Source organism: Rousettus aegyptiacus, unplaced genomic scaffold (assembly GCF_014176215.1).
Source record: "Rousettus aegyptiacus isolate mRouAeg1 unplaced genomic scaffold, mRouAeg1.p scaffold_m13_p_3, whole genome shotgun sequence".
In the NCBI taxonomy this organism is placed as follows: Eukaryota; Metazoa; Chordata; class Mammalia; order Chiroptera; family Pteropodidae; genus Rousettus; species Rousettus aegyptiacus.
Window position 1 is genome coordinate 136741451 of NW_023416306.1, and position 16927 is coordinate 136758377.

At 41.4% G+C, this 16927-nt stretch overlaps 1 long non-coding RNA gene across 1 annotated transcript in view; it reads left to right on the forward strand.

The window, feature by feature from the left end:
* LOC107521614 overlaps positions 1 to 16927 on the forward strand; it is a 157250-nt gene that overhangs the window by 21459 nt on the left and 118864 nt on the right. The gene's annotated exons all lie outside the window — the stretch shown is intronic.

Below are 16927 nucleotides of genomic sequence, written 5' to 3' on the forward strand. Positions count from 1 at the left end.
AAACTGGGTGGCTTGAAACAACATAAATTTATTCTCTCTCAGTTCTGGAGGGTAGAAGTCTGGAATCAGGGTGTTGGCAGGGTTGGTTTTTTTCTGCGGGAGGATCTATTCCATGCCTCTCTCCCGGCTTTTGGTCATGGCTGACAATCCTTGGCATTTCCTGGTTTGTAGATGGACCGTTCCAACCTCTGATTCCATTTTCACATGCCTATCTTCCCTCTGGTCTCTCTCTACTTCATATAAGGTTGCTACTCATATTACATTAAAGGCCCACTGTACTCTAGTATGACCTCAATTTAATGTGACTAATTTCATCGGCAATGATCCTGTTAATCCCATTACTCATATATTTATGGACTCTAATTTCAACTGGATACTCAACATGCCTGCTAATTTTTCTTCATGCCCGTGGTCAGCTCTCTCCTATTCTCCACAGTGCCCAATTAAAATTTTTTCCTTCTTTACATCTTGCCCTGTTTTCCCTCCCAGCATGTAAATAAATTTTACCTCCTACTTTCCAGAGGAAAGAGAAACCACTGAAGAGACACGTCCTCAACTTTTTGACTCCACATTTGCAAACCTACCTCTGTCTACATTTGTACTTCCTTCTCTCATTCTGTTGCAAAGTGAAAAGTGTTTCTCTTCCTGGCCATGGCTAGCTTCTTTCACCTGGGACCACATCCTCTGGCTGCCTTCTCAAGGAACTCATACTTTCAGTTATGCCTCCTCTTTCTGGTATCTTTGAACATCCCCTCTGTCAGGTCTTTCTCAGAAATATCTAAATATAGTCAAATCTCTTCCATCCTAAAGTATGTTCTCTTGCTCTCCATTGGTCACCTTATCTCAACATTTCCCTTATAACCAAATCACTTGAAAGTGCTGTTCATTCTTGCTCTGTACACCACCTCTTTTCCCAAGTACACTTCAACTCATTGCAATCTAATTTCTAACTTGGTCAAAAATCAAAAACTCAATAAAAACAAAACAGAGAAAAATGCCTCCTTGTTGGTGAAATCAACTCTTGACTACTTGTCTTCTTGAACATTTTCCCTCCACCTTAGTTTACAGGATATCTTCTCTTCCATCATCTTTTATTTTTTCCTACAGTTGCCTATTGTTTGTCGCCTCTCTCTCTCACTCTCTGTCTCTTCCCTTGTTGTCTCAAGACATTTTTTTTTTTTTTTAAAGAGAGCCTTTTTTTTCTGACTGTTAGTCAGCTTGGGCTGCCATAACAAAATACATAGACTGGGTAGCTTAAACATCAGAAGTTTATTTCCTCATAGTTCTGGAACTAGAAGTCCAAGACCAAGGTGCCAGAGTGGTCATTTTCTGGTGAGAACTCTCTTCCTGGCTTATAGATGGCCAACTTTTCTCTGGTGTCTCTTCTAATAAGAGTAGTAATTACATCATGAGGGTCTCACCCTCATTACCTCAGCTAAACCTGATCACCTCTCAGAGGCCCCCATCTCTAAATACCATCGCATTGGGGTTTAGGGCTTCAGACGACATAATTTGCAGAGGACGTAATTGAGTCCATAGCATTGACTATTCTTTAATTAATTGTATTTCTCAAGAGTCTCCTTGATTCTCCCCTCATCTTGTGCTGCATGCTCCTATAGCTTCAGAGAGTCCAATAATGCTTCTCAACTCTATAGTCCCATGTTTTTACTTAGTTGTAAGTAATATTAATGTGTCTATATATTAATCATTACATAGTATGTTAATATGAGCATATATGTAATCAGTCTATATAATCAATTTTTCCCATTTAGGAGTTGGTTTACCTTTTTTCCAAGTTTGTGCGTAGTTTCATAATTATAGTTAATGGCTAATGTTAGAAAGTCTTATTTCACTAATCACTTATTATTAAGCATTATGATTATTTCTGATTTGGGGCTATTATAAACAATACTGTAACGTATCTTCAAACATATTTTTTCCTCTAATGTTGATATTTTCTATTTAGGTAAATTCTCAAGAGTCAAAGATATTAAATATGCTTACAGTGTTTCATATGTACATCCCTTATTCGAATCACATGGGCTGAAGAGGATAGTCATACATTTTTAAAGACTATTCACACATACATCCATCTTTTAAAAAAATGGCCTCCCAACTTTTTGCCATTGTTGTGATCATTAATTAGTTTGTGCTCTCTTGGGAAGTAGCGCCTCCTTTTAACTGGCTACCACCTACTGGACCTGGGTCAGATTTAGAAGTTGAAGTCCATGCTACATGGGTTTGGTGTAAGGGAACCAATCACCCCTGGGGCATTGGGAAAGAGTGTATGCATTAAATCCTTCCATACCATGCATTGCTAAATGACCCAATCAATCCTGTGTTTAAAAATATAAATGTGAGATGATCAAAGAAAGGCCAGTTGCTCAGCTTAAGGCTGTTTAGTCTGTAACAATAGTGAGTAAATGGCACTGATTGCTTGTGAGGCTGGCTGCACACTGCAGTTGTTCACTGAGGTCACTGAATATCTTTGCTGCTGATGGATAGTGCCCCCTTCTATGGAACCTTTCCATGGTTTTCTGTCATAAATTTTTATGTTTGTTAATAATTTCTGCACATATTTCTTTGTAACCCTGAAGAACTCGACTAGCAAAACCAGTACAGTATTGCTTTACAGAAGGGACGTTAGCCTTGACAGTCTCATCAGTGGTTGTACCTGTAAGCAGCTGGGTCACCACAACCTTACCAGTTCTGGAGGTTGTCATGAAAACCTCTTATCGGGGGTTCAGTTTAACAATTATTAAATGGTAGCTCAGTGTTAATTTATTACTAGTTTGAAAAACTCAATGTTTAAATGATCCTTACTTATTGTAAATAAAGACACTGGCCTCTGCAAAATTAGTCATTTGTGTTGTGTGCCAAATAATATTCTTCGTTTACTGGGAGTTTATCTAACATGGATCTCATACTGTTTAATAATGAAGCCATAGGTTTACTGTAGGCACAAAAGTCCTCAGACTTAACAGAATTTGGAGACCCATATTGTCTTTTTGAACATATCATTTGATTTCTGTTCTTGCCGGTTGTATGAGTTATGGCTAGCCTAAATGCTTTGATGTTCCTATGTAGTATTTATCCTTATGTGCAGAAAAAAAAGTTTCATCACTTAAATAAATAGAACAGTTAGCAACAGGACACTAGTACCTATAGTAGGCATAGTTTTAAGATGAGCTCCAGTGAGTCACAGTCTTGTATTATCCTCTCCCCTTGAGTGCTGGTGAAAGCTATGCGTGTTTTTAGCAAATATAATGTGGCAAAGGTGATGGGATAGTCATCCGTTGGTAATGTTATTGTTATACAATACTCCATGTAGCATACTGAATAGAGATATTCCCCTTCTGGCCTTGAAAAGGTAAGCTACTACATGGCAAGGAATTGCGGGCATCCTTAAAGTAGCCCCTGACTGAGAGTCAGCAAGAAAATGGGGACCAACTTCAAGGAACTGAATTCTGCTTAAAAAACATGAGAACATGAAAAAGGACCTGATCACCATCAGATAGTCTTAATAGAGTAATTATAATTAATATAATTTGGCTAAAAGCAAAGCAGTTGGCATTATAGTTAGTATAATTTCCAACAGCTTTTTGAAATATTAGGAATGAATGGGCAAACCTTGTTAGACCAGATTTGGTGTTAGTTGACAGAGGGTAAGTAGACTTTGGGTGACTTTCTATAGTTAAGCAAGGTCATTGTGATTTGCTTTTATATACAATCATATTTACTTAGGCATTGTTGGATGGGTGAGATTGGCAGCAAAGACAACTATAAGTTCAAGTGAAAGAAAAAAGTGCCAAGAAAGGAAAAGGAAAGCATTATATATGATATTAAAATTATTTAGATACTTAATTCCTGGAAATTAACTTAAGAATGGCTGAAGTTTTAGGAATTGTGCATTGTTGACATTTGAGTTTGGTAAAGTGAATAAATATATTGATTGCATTTATATTTAAATGTTCTTATTTTATAATTATTTTATATATAGCACTAATATTTGAAATATGATTGCCATTCTTTCATTAGTACCTTACCTCCTCTTTGAATATTATCTAAAAACTACCTTTTGTTTTATTATCAGTATCAAGACCTAATGTATTCAGTTTTTAAGGGGGAAACTTTTCAAGTAACAATGGACTTGATAGGAAATAGTAGTATTTAATAGAAGTTTCTTTTATACAAGCTTAGCTAAAATTCTGATACACAAGAAATAGCTATGTTATAAGAAACTGTTTCATCTAGTCTAAAACTTGATTGATATTTTAAAATGCAGAAAATAAATAAATCTTAAAAATTATGTATGAAAAGTTAAGGTTAAATAAATAGGATTTTCCAGTTTATATTATGTAAATTCTCTGAAAAATACTACTTCCGTAGTACAACACATACAATACCCACACATACAACACAGTACACACACCTACAATACACACACAAATGGCGACCCATGTTAACATATTAAGGGCTCTGAGAAGTCCTGCAATAGAGAACCATTGAACTTTGTATTTTTTTTGAAATTAATCTCAGAATCCTTCCTCCTTCTTTCTCTAAAGAACCCTGGTTCCTGATAACTTAGTGCTCCTGGAACACACTTTGTGAATTACTGTTCTAGGAGATTTTCCCCAAGAAGTTAAATATTGTACAGGATAAGTATGAGGTATCTCTGGATAGACGATACATACCGCCATTTAAAACAACTCACAGTGAGAAGCAACACCTCCAAATGAGAGAACACTGGAGAATTGTGGCAGGTACTGAAAACCTTGTTACTTCCTTCTGGAGTCCAAGTTCTTTCCTTTATGTACAGATAAATACAGGATTATCTACAGACAGTCACGACATTGCCATTCTCCACACCCACAGGTAGAGAGCTTCATTCGGCTGTAAAAGGTGATCATCACCATGCAGACCAGGTCAGTAGCCCAGGGATGGAAGTCTCTCTCACTGGTTCTGTCAGTGCCTTTGACCCGACATATGTTTTGGAACATGATGTTTTCTGCATTTCCGACCCAGAGGGCCAGGGGCAACTGCTTATCAGCTTATACCCTGTTCTGTTTATTCATGGAGAATGGCACAGGAGTATATTTCAACATTTCAAGAATGCACAGTAGGGCATTTGGAGAGTGCTTACTCTAAAGATCAGAACGTTTTTATCTTCACAAGGAAATGTTGATGTTTGCTGTCAGGATGCCAGACCACAATTCTGTGTGAGTTTTCCTTAAGATTTAACTGACAACTGCTCAGGCACAGGGAACCCTTTGTTGCAGAAACGAGAATGAAAGGTCTGCAGTGTCTTATACATTCATATTTTATATTTTGAATCAAATCATGACTTCCACAGAGTGACCTCTGTTCTATTGAAGAAATTAAATGTTTTGGCAATTCCTAGATAAGCCTTTTATTAATAAATTACCTATTCATTTACATACAGGGCAATGAAAGGTATGTGTACTTTGCCCATCTATGTGCTCCATAAGCAGGAAGTAAATATATAATATCTTTATTCTTCCAAGATGATTTCCACCCATTGAACATCTTATTTGATGGTTATTTGCAGACCGAACACATGCCAACCTGTCTTCCTTAAACATACAGAACTAACCAGGCTGGAAAATGGCAAAAAGCAACAAACTAGGGCAGTTTTAAACTATGGGAGTTTTAAAATTGTAAAGGACAACATCTATTCACAAATCTGTTTCTGATAAAATAAAAAAAATGTTTTTAGCCTCATTGGTGAGCTGACATTTCTACCAGCCTCTTCTGGCCTTTTTAGTTGTAGTGTTTAGAGTTGCTACCCCTGGGCCAGCACTTCCGAATACACATGGTTCAAGAAGCTGTGTTGCCAATGGGATATTTCTGCCCTATCAAAAGATCAGAGACTGAAGCTTCTTTAGCTTTTTTGCCTGAGATCATTTCTACAGACTCAGACCTGGGTGCTAGGTTTCTGAGGGCTGCCTCTTAATTGTCAGAGGGTGGGTTATGATGGTTAATTTTATGTGTCAACTCGGCTAGGCCATGATATTCAGATGTTTGATCAAATATTATTCTAGGTATTTCTGTGAAGGTATATTTAGATGAAATTAACACTTAATAGACTGTGACTAAAGCAGATTACCTCCCCTAACTGGGTGGGCCTTATCCCAATTAGTTGAAGGCCTTAGTTGAAAAAGACTGGCCTCCCCTATAAAGAAGGAAGAATTCTGTAATATCTGCTCTTCCCTAGGTCTTTAGTCTGCCAGCCTATCCTGCAGATTTTGGACTTGTCAACTTCTATAATCACATGAGCCAGCTCCTTAAAATAAATCTCTCTATATGTACACATCCTGTTGGTTTTGATTCTTTGGAGAACTGTGACTACTAATACATGGGTGGAGCCTTTGATGTACCTCATGGTCAAACTCGTGAACTGCTTCATAAAAGCATTGTCGAATGGGAAGGGATTCAGCAATGTGTCTTGGTCCCCAAAATTGGCTTTAATCTTTTCCTGGACTTTAGCCTCTGGGTTCCTCCCTGAAAGGCCTGGAACTGACCCTCAGACTGGCTCCCTGTACACCAGCTGACTCTGTCCTTTGAGTAACACACTAGGCTCCCTTACATTTATCTGAGTCTGAGCCCCTTGGCATTTCTCTCTCCAGCTAAAATTACATGTGACGTGCTCCTAAATTTGTACAATTTAAGAGTATTCAGAATTTAAACAGCATATCTGAGTTCTAATATCACACAGGATTAATCTATTAATAGTTTAGGGCTCAAACAGCATATTCCTATACCTGCCCTCTTCAAGTCACATAGAGATGACTCTGTACTATTATCATGCCATTTTATACAATTTTTGTGCATTTCTGCTCATTACTTTCCAAAATTAGACCCAATACTGGGGGAGAAGATCTATAAAACACCTGACCCGCAGTGTCTCTTGTGAAAATACAACACTATATGTAGATGAACTAGCTCTGCATGGTGGTAATACAATTATTATAGTTATAATGCTCATGTTTACTGAGTGCTTACTATGTGCCAAGCCTTGTTGTACAGGTACTAAGTCCTTTAATTCTCACTGTAGCCTGTTATTAGCCCCATTTTGCAGATGAGGAAACAGCACACTCAGTGGCACCATAAATAGCAAATGCCCATGCTATTGTTCACCTGTCCTTGGGAAGCATTCCTGGTGCCCCATCACAGCCTTGGGATTTTCCCTCTCTGCTTCTATCCACAGATGCCTACAGCGATCCTCGAGCCTGCCTTCGAGGACTCTGCTCTGAGGAGCAGAGTACATGGTTCTTTGCTTCCCAGAGAGCAGAGCTGTTCAATCTTAAACTTTTCTGGCTGATTCTCTTTTTCAAAGTTGTTGTAACTTCCATTTTCATGTATGATTTGTCAAAATTCCCTTTTTATCCTTACCCACCCACCCACCCACCCCCATCCCACAAGTGACCCCTATTTTGTCTGGTTTCTCCATTCTGTCCCTTCTGTAGTGAGTGCCAGTGAATGTCCCTGTGGGCTCGCTGTGCTGGGGGGTGTAGCTCTAGCAGAGATAGCCTGCTCTTCACCTCAGCTTCTTGGTCTGACCTGTTCTGCAAGACCGAAGACTCTACATGGTTGAGGTTTTCCACCCATACAAGGAATATACTGACTCCTCTTTCCTGACTTGTGCAAAAGATTATTTAGACTCTCTTTTCACTTACCTTGTTCTATAAGCAATGTTTCACTGCTCATTTCACTTATATAATGCTTCACTGAACTTATTACAAGATCTCAATGATTTTGGTTAAATTCTGTCGTAACTTTGAGAAGACAACCTTCTCTTGCTGTAATATACTGAGGAAATCTTCCTAAAGCTAAACGAGCCCTTTCTGAGTTTCTTTCTCTGGCGCAGACTTCGATTGCCTGTTTAACATAGACTCTCCCTTGTTGATGAGACATGCTTCTTCTCTGTCTGTTTTTCTATCCTCTTACACACCAGGAGTCCATCATATCAGCAGCCCATGGCATGATAACTCTAAGGGAGCTTTAAAAATAGTACACTCTGTAAAAGGGTGGCTGCTACAACTCAATGCATTAATTCCTGTTAGGATTATAAGGTTCGAGTCCTGCTAGAGCTGGGCAGGAGGCAGGAGTATGCATGAAGGAGCTGATGGCAAGGTATTTTGAGACCTAAAAACAATGTTCTAGAGTCAGAAACAGAGGCGGTGGCTCCTGATTGCCACTGACATGGCCACTGAGGAAATAATAGCCAAGTTGGAACTGGGAAAAAGAGTGGGGAGCCAGAAATTGAGGTGCCAGGGACAGAAGTAGAGAGCTGAGGAAAGGCTGGATTTGGGTTTTAAGTGCAGGCTCTGTAGACACACATTATGAGGCCCAGAGGCATCTACACAGATGCTTCCTCAGAGAGCAATGGTTCTTCTGCAATGACAGGAAAACTCCATTCTCTGGGGATTAAAGGCCAGTTGTACTGGAGCCAGGACATGGGAGGTCCTCATACCAGCAGTGATATTCCTCCTGTGTTTTCTATAGAAGGGAATTTGGATGTTCCTGGAACACTGATGAAAAAGGGGCAAAAAGGGAGATTGAGATGTGCCCGTGCGTGTGTGTGTGTGTGTGTGTGTGTGTGTGTGTGTGTGAGAGAGAGAGAGAGAGAGAGAGAGAGAGATTGAGAGAGAGAGAGGCAGGCTATAGCTGAGTCTAGGCAACCTGTCTCTGAAATGCATGTTTTAAAATGTAGGTATTTGTTTATCTGATTGTCTCCAATCATAACATTCCATTTATGAAAGGAAGAGGATCTGTTTTATGAGTCAGATGTTTTAGTTTAACCATCTCATTTGTTCTTCCTCTCGCAGCAGAGGAAAACAAAGTAAGTTGCATAAATGGACTAATTATATGTCCTATTCTTGGGCGGCACATTTGCCAGTTCTTCCTTAATAGCGTTAGAACGAATTCAGTGCAAACTCCTTGTGTAAGTGCAAAGGGTAGTAGTTGTTAACATGACTTAAAGAGTAGATTTGTGCATAGTGGAAAAGAGGCCACATGCATCCACAGATTAGAGAGATACATATCTAGAGAAAATGATTTTTGAAGCTTCTTTAAAGATATTACTCTGACTTAATCCATAAACATAATTATAGCATTCCCCACTTATTTTCATGTACTTCATCATTCTGTCTCCTCTAGAGAAGAATCATCTCTTTGATAGGATAACTCATTTACCTACAGTGTGGCTGGGCCGCCCATGCATAAAACTGCATAATTAGAGGCCCATAGGAGATCTACATTCCTTCCCTCGATTTGTCTCTTAAAAACTCTCATTAACTTTCAGTTTCCATGTCTTTGCCTTTCCTTCAGGCCGCCAGTGCCCTGTGTCAGGACAGCACACTTTCTAGAACTTTCCTGAGACCTGGCACCTTTATCTAAACACCCTGTGGCCTGAGCTCTGAACAATAAAAGGCATGTGCAGACCTGTGGGCATAAGAAGATTTTTGCCTTTGTGTTTTCTGTCAGTGGGAAGCCCCAGAAGCTGGCCCTGTTTCAACCTCCAGATCTCTCTTTTTTATGAAGATAACGATGATCACAGAGCCCTATTATTGGCCTCCCTGCAGGCACTCAGAGGCAGCTAAACTGATGCTCTCTGGTCCTGTGGCCTTTCCTTTGAAAACAACATGTAGAGGCACATAGACGTGGTCAAGATCATTTTAAGAGAAGAATTTTTGAATTTAATTAAATAATATTTAATATTAATATAGTTCACTTGCACAGTGTGTTGCAGTATGCAAAGGACTGTCACATATGTTCTGCCATGTTATACTTGAAATATTAGACCTGTCTTTATGCTCACACAAGTATTAAAGCAAGTGTTTTTCTCCACTTCTGTTGGGAGGGGGGCAGACACAGAATATTTGCTCTTGACTCTTTTGCATATGCCGTTCATTCTATTTTCATAATTTTCAGTACAGACTAAATCCTTTCTTAATCTAGCGTCCCTCAAAAGTCCCTTGAACTTCTCCTATAGCCTAGCATTTAAACTAAAATTAGGATTCAGGACCGTATTCTTGTTAATGTCCGTTGTAAGAAGGTGTCTTGCGAGCAATCTGTGCAGCTCATTCTTTAATCGGGACTTGCAACTAGCAAACCCACAGAGACAGAGCAAAGCAGAGGTGGCCGGCCTAGAGGACACTGTTTCCTTTACTATTCTGCAACAGTTTGCATGTTAAACAGACTCCCAAGCAGAGGATTTGATGAAATTGGGGCATTTAGAAAATATAAATAGACTTTGTAAAATGGTACGGATGAGTAGATATTTTTCTGAACTAATATATGAGAGAGAAAATAAACAACACGGAAGTGGGGGCTAATCGCTAAACTGGAAGAACTACTTTTTTTCCCCCAAAGCCTGAGATGGGCTTCATGCCAGTAGCCCCTCAGTGGGCTATTCTGTTGGGATTCTAAGCAAGCAAGGTGGGGCAAAATGTGGCATTGTAACAAAAAATGCTTTTTACTGATTATAATATTTACATACAGAAAGTATGTTGTGTGTGTATATTATGTATGTGTATTATGTGTGTGTGTGTACGTGTGTGCAATGAATCCCACATCAGTGAGCATCTGTAGTACCCAGATTTTCATCTTGAACTACCATTTTCCACTAAAAGAATCTAGAGAAATGGCTATTTCCAGGTTTGAGCTGGGAAATGTATGAGGTATGTCTGGAACATTTTGTCATACTGGATAGAGAGGATGCTATCTGAGACTGGCAAGGTCAATCAAAAACACTCTGGAGCCACTTTGAAGAGTCTTCTGTTGGCCAAAGAGGGGAAAAATTCAATCTTTAAAAAGGGGTAATAATTGTAATTATTTGGAACTCATCAAATAAATTTAAATGTGTGACTTCAAAATGATATTTTTAAAAGTTGACTTCTTCAGAGGATAATAAGGAACCAATTATTTTTGTGAAAATTGTTAGGTATTCCCTATATGATTGGTGTCACTGAGTTATCGTATAGTAGGTAAGGGTAAGCATACATTTATAAAAATGTTTCAATTGGATGGATTAACCAATAGAAATGATAGAACTAGAGTATTATTATTTTGCAACTCTCATTGAACTAATAGATCTCAGCATTAAGCCTCAAAAGCTGCTATCATCACAGAAAGAGAAACAACCAGACACCACACGGCTCTTGTTGAAAGAACAAGTCAGCACCTAGAATCTCGCCAAAAGATGACACCTGAGACTTAACAAGCCTTTAGATCCAACTGCCCATTTGCAGGAAATATAAAAAGACAGGGGAACATAGTGAACCACCCCATGAAGGTACAATCAGCAAAGTTCCCATGGTCAGTAGGTCTGCCAGTCAAATTCCCAGAGTAGTTGTGAGCAAAAATTAAAACAAAAGGGGGGGAGTGGCGGTGGATGGAGGAGGGAACCTCTAGAATATAAAAGACTTAAAAGGCATGTCAAATTTACCAATGGGTAAGTCTACACTACACTATTCCAGGGACGCATATGCAGGTGATAAACACTACAAAGAAGCTAGGATATGGTCATTTTGAAAGTCAGGGCAGTGATTACCTTTGTGAAGAGGAAGGCATGTTGACTTTTTCCAGAGATGGACTGGGGGGCAGGACTTAGGAATAGCCACTGAGGCTAAAGCCGAGTACTAGGGACTGGGGATGGTGAGCAGGATTGCCGGGCAGTCCTTGATATGCCAGCTCTGATGGGCATTTCTGAGTTTCTGAGCGGGACTGAGACTAGGTTTTACTGGGGAGCATCAGTGTGGCCTGCCCCTGTCAGGGTGCTTCAGGACTTAGAGTGGCCTGCACCTGCAGATAGTATAGCTTAGGAAGACTTGAATTTGAACTCTGGTTCTGTTACTTCATAACTTTGTCATCTTTCTCAAGTTCTTAACTTCTCTGAGACTTGGCCGCATTATCTATGAAAATAAAAATCACAATACCTACTTCCTGTGGCTGTTTGCAGATGAAATGAGATAATATGAAGTGCCTTATCCAGAGTTACTCCAAACTGGCGGCACCTCAGACTGGTTTAAGGAGAGTTTCAACACTGCGCCACACCTGGGCCTCACTCAGTAATTCTGCCATGGGTTCCAAGCATCTGTGGTTTTAGAAAGCTTACAAATGATCATAGAACTCAGGCTGAGTTGAGCAACATTGGATTGGAACAAGAAATGGTAACTTTTTCGTCCACCTCCTTCTCCGTGGCCACCACGTCATCTTCTTTCTCCTCCTCTTCTCCTTTATTTCTTCGTTATTAGACGTGGGCATGGGTAGACTTAGTCATGAGGTGCAGGGAAGTAGAGGCATGAAAAATAAGTAAAGGCTGACAGTGTTCATATTGGACAGTGATACCAGCAAATGGCTAGATAAGGCTACGAGCTTGAGGTCTTGGTACTAATTAGTCAGCTTTAAATGTTTGAACAGAAAATGTGAAGTTGTGAAAGGTGGTACGACCCCTACTTCACTTGCATGAAACGACTCTTACACATGCTTTCCAGTGTTTCTACCTTTTTAAAATGACTATCTGCGAGAGAGCTTTAGACATTCTCAAATAAAGCACGACTAGTTTTAAATAAAGGTAGAGTGGTTTAATTTACTTGTGCAGTGAAAATCGACCAACCGCTTATCGGGTGCATGGCACTGGGCAAAGGGCCATGGAGACATGATATCATTCAACAAATATTTATTGAGCACTGCCCTACATGTTAAAATATATCAGTGAAAAAAAACAAAGAGATAAAACAGATAAAAATCTCTACTGTCTTAGAGCTTACATTCTAATGGAGGAAAATAGGCAATAAAAAGTAAACATAGTAAATCATGAAATGCTAGAACGTGATAAAATTCTCTTTAGAAGTATTTTGTATAAGAAAGTTAAGGAGACTCATTGAGCAAGTGCTTGTAGAAGGAGCAGGAGTTTTACAATGTGGGTATCTGGGGAGAGCATTCTCGGCAGAAGGGCCGCCCAGTGCAAGGGCCCTGAGGCACACAGGGTATATCTGAGGAACAGCGAAGAGGCCTGGGTGGTTTCAGTGAAGCGAGAGAGGTGGAGTAATGGGGGATGAGGCTGAAGAGAAAATGGCCAGATTGTGTTGGGTTTTGTAGGACATTTCAGGAGTTTGGCTTTTATGTCGAGTAAATAGAGAGCCACCGGGAGGTGAGGGGCAGAGGAGGGATGAGTCTCATAACAGGTTCACTCTGGTTGCAGCATTGAGAATAGCTGGTAGGAAGGCAAAGGTACAAAGGAAGAGACAGATGAAGGGCTCCTGCAGGACCCCGGGGGAGACTCTCAGTGGCTGGACTAAGACGGTGGCAATGGAAGTGGCGAGAAATGACTATATTTTGGAGAGACATTCGGCAGGCTTTCCTGGTTGAAGTGGGTATAAGAAAGAGTGGAATTGCTGACTTCAAGGTTTTTTGTTTGGTTTGGTTTGGTTTTGGGGTTTTGTTAGTTTGTTTGTTTTTTGTTTTGTTTTGCCTGAGCAACTGAAAAGATAAAGTTGTTTCCAAGATGGGAAGATTGTGAGGGGTGGAGCCATTTTGGGAAAGAATACCATAGTTTGTTTTTGGTCATTTGAGTTTGACTCCCTCCCCCAGTGGAGATGTCTAGGAGGTACTGGACCTAAGAGTCTGGAGTTAGGAGGAACCTGGGCTGGGGGAGCACATGGGGGAGCCATCAGGGTGGAGATGGTGTCTAAAGCCAGAGACTGCATGAGAGCCCTGTGGAGTGAGGGTAGTGAACAAGAAGATAGCAAGGACAGAGCTCCACGGCTCCCCAAGGGGTCAGGGAGATGAGGAGGAACCAGCAAAGGAGAATAATGGGGAGCGATTGGTGAGGTGAAAGGGAAATGAAGAGAATGTGGTGTCCTGGAAGCCGAGGGAAGCAAGTGTGGTGAGGAAGCGGGTGAGAGGAGCTGTGTCAGATGCTGCTGGTGGGTCAGGTTAGAGGGGACTGAGAAGCGACCATTGGATTTAGTAACGGGGAGGCCATCTGTTACCTGGACAAAAGCAGATTCTGTGGTATAGAGCAGCGGTCCTCAATTTTTTGGCACTGAGAACAGGTGCTCCTGTGAGAATCTAATGCCCGATGATCTGAGGTGGAGCTGAGGTGGTGATGCTAGCGCTGAGGAGCGGCTACAGATACAGATGAGGCTTTGCTCTTTGCCTGGCCCAGGGGTTGGAAACCCCTGATGTTGGGGGTTAAAGCCAGCCGGAGAGGTTTAAGAGAAGAGAGGAGGGGAGGACTCGGAGACAGAATAGAGGAATGGGAAGTAGCTAGTAGGGGAATTGAGGGCAAGAGACGGTGTTTTTTGTTTGTTTTTTTTAGATAAGAGTGATTATAGCATTTTTGTATAACGATGAGAATAATTGACAGGGGGATTCTTGATAACGGGGTTGGGGAGGAGAGGAATTGTTGGAGCCATGCTCTTGCCTAGGTAGGCAGGGAAGGATCTAGAGCACAGGTGAGGGGTTGATATCAGATGGGCACTTATAGTATCAGGGGAAGGCAGCACCCATGGGCACTGATGCCAGCGGGTGGGTAATGAGGTGAGTCTCTGAGTTTCTCTTCTGATTGCTTTAAATTTTTCAGCGAAATAGGAAGTAAGGGCATTATCTGAAAGAGAGGATGGCAGAGATGTCAGAGGCCTGAGGTATGACATGGTTAAGGTATTACATGGTTGTCTAGGAGAGTGGGAAATAGATACGGTTGCCTGGCAGCAGTAAGAGCTCACTGATTTTTCCTTGTCTTGAACTTGAAATGGGATCAGTGAGGGTGGCTGTGAGTTTTCCTCAATCATGTTTAGCCATTCAGGTGCAGGTACAGTCTGTTGGATTTAACTAGGGTTAGGGTTTTGCCAAGTGACAAAGCTAGAGAGAGCAAGAGAGTCATTGTGATAATCGAACCAGATAATTAGAGCAGGTGAAAAAGAGAAGAGGGCAAGGGCAAGGGCAAGGTGGTGGGAATTGATGGATTGGTGGTTCTAGTGGCTGAAGGCTTGTTGGAGCTGGGGGCCTGAGGTTGAGTGAACTGGAGAGTTAGGAGGTAAGTGGTCATGGACTGGGGTGGATGAAAATGAGAATATAGACAGTATGGTAGTTGTTCACCACCAAACATGGGTGGACTACATTTTTTTATTCCTCCTTGCACTTGGGTATGGCCAGTGACTAGTTTTGGTGAATGAAATGTGGGAGGAAGTGATGTATCCCATTTCTAGGCCTGGCCCACAAAAATCCGTTCATGGAATCCTACACCCTCCCTCTATTTTGTCCGCCAGCTGGATATAAAGAATCCAGCCTGGGTCCCTGAGTCATTATATGGAAGGTTCTCCACCCAACCTCAATAGGGTGATATTCCATGAACCAGAAATAAACTTAGACTGTACTTATTTTGTTAGATTTTGTGATATTTTAAAAGTGTTGATCCTACCCTGAGTAAATCTGAGACGTTGAAATTTTTGGTGTGGGAGGGTATGTCCATGGGTGGTTGAGGGGAGATTATGGGAGAAGGCGAGTTGAGGATACTAAGAGGACAGTTTGTTGGGTGCTCCGTTATCTCTGTGTGTGGTGAAATCACCAAGAATAGAAAGAAAAGTAGTATAGGAAAGAGCAACAGTGAGCCGAGAGCTAAAGCAACCCAGCGACAAGTAGGAGCAATCCAGAAGTGGATTATAGCAATGGGTCGAGGTAGCAAGCGATATAGGGTGATGGCATGAGAGAAGAAACTGAGGGCTTTTAGCAAGGGAGGAGGGAGAATGGTTCGGAGGCTGTATTTGGGGCAAGGAGGACACTCACTCCAGGTCTAGGCCCATTGCTTGGAAGAATGAGGGGAAGATGTCCCTGCCCCATGAGATGGCTGCAGGGGAGCAGTGCCCTCAGGAGGAGCCACGGGTGAGAGGAACAATCATAGAAGAGGCTGAGGGTATAAGAAATTTTGCTAAAGCAGGATCATGAATCCAGAGGACACACTGGAGGAGTCTTGTGATTCTCATGACCTGGGACTGGAAGATGGAGACAGAGTGAGTGATATGAATTGCCTCATGGAGAGTAGAAAATGGAAGAAGTAGGGCAACCTGGGCACCTGGAATGCTTGTGGCCACTGACACAGATGGGGATAAAAAAAAAAAAAAACATGATGCAATTAGCCCTGAGGGACCCAAGGCAGATAGCAGTGGCAAGGAGGCTGGAGGGCAGGGAGCAGTTTGGCTCCCCAGGACTCAGTTTTGACTCCTGTCAGTGGATGCAAGGAGGTCTGGAGATACAGAATTGGTTCCACTCAAAGACCTTTCTCTGAGCCCACAGGCACCTTCTTCAGTCTTGAGGGGTTAGGTCTAATAGATATGATGTAGATACTGTCCCACACCCAGGACACTCATAGAGAAAATAGGCGCCCATGCAGCTATACTTCAGTGGGCAAATCAGGGCAGACTTCATGGAAAAGCTTGTTCCATATGCATATAGAACACAGTTAATGTACTTGTCAACTTTCTTGTGTGTGGCTGAGCAGCTGCGCACAAGCTAAACCTGCCTAGATGGGTCTTAGCTAATTGCCTAAGCCCTGATGGTTTGCTTCTCACAGAGCTGGTCCAGGGACTAGCAGCATCGGCCTCAACTGGATGCTTGTTAGACATGCAGGACTCAGCAGCACCCCAGACCTATTGAATCAGCATCTGCGGTTGAACCAGGTCCCCTGGTGACTCAGAGGCACATTCAAATCTAGAAGCACTGTGAATGCTTTCCTTGTGATTAGTAGGAACAAAGCCAGTGCTTCCAAGAAGAAAAAGGCAAATGTGAGGAGGGGCCCCAGGAAAGATTACATGTACTCATCGACCTTAAAACCCCAAGTTCAAAGCACTTTTTTTGAGACCTGGCAGTGTATCGGATTCATGTGAACTTCATTAAAAAATAA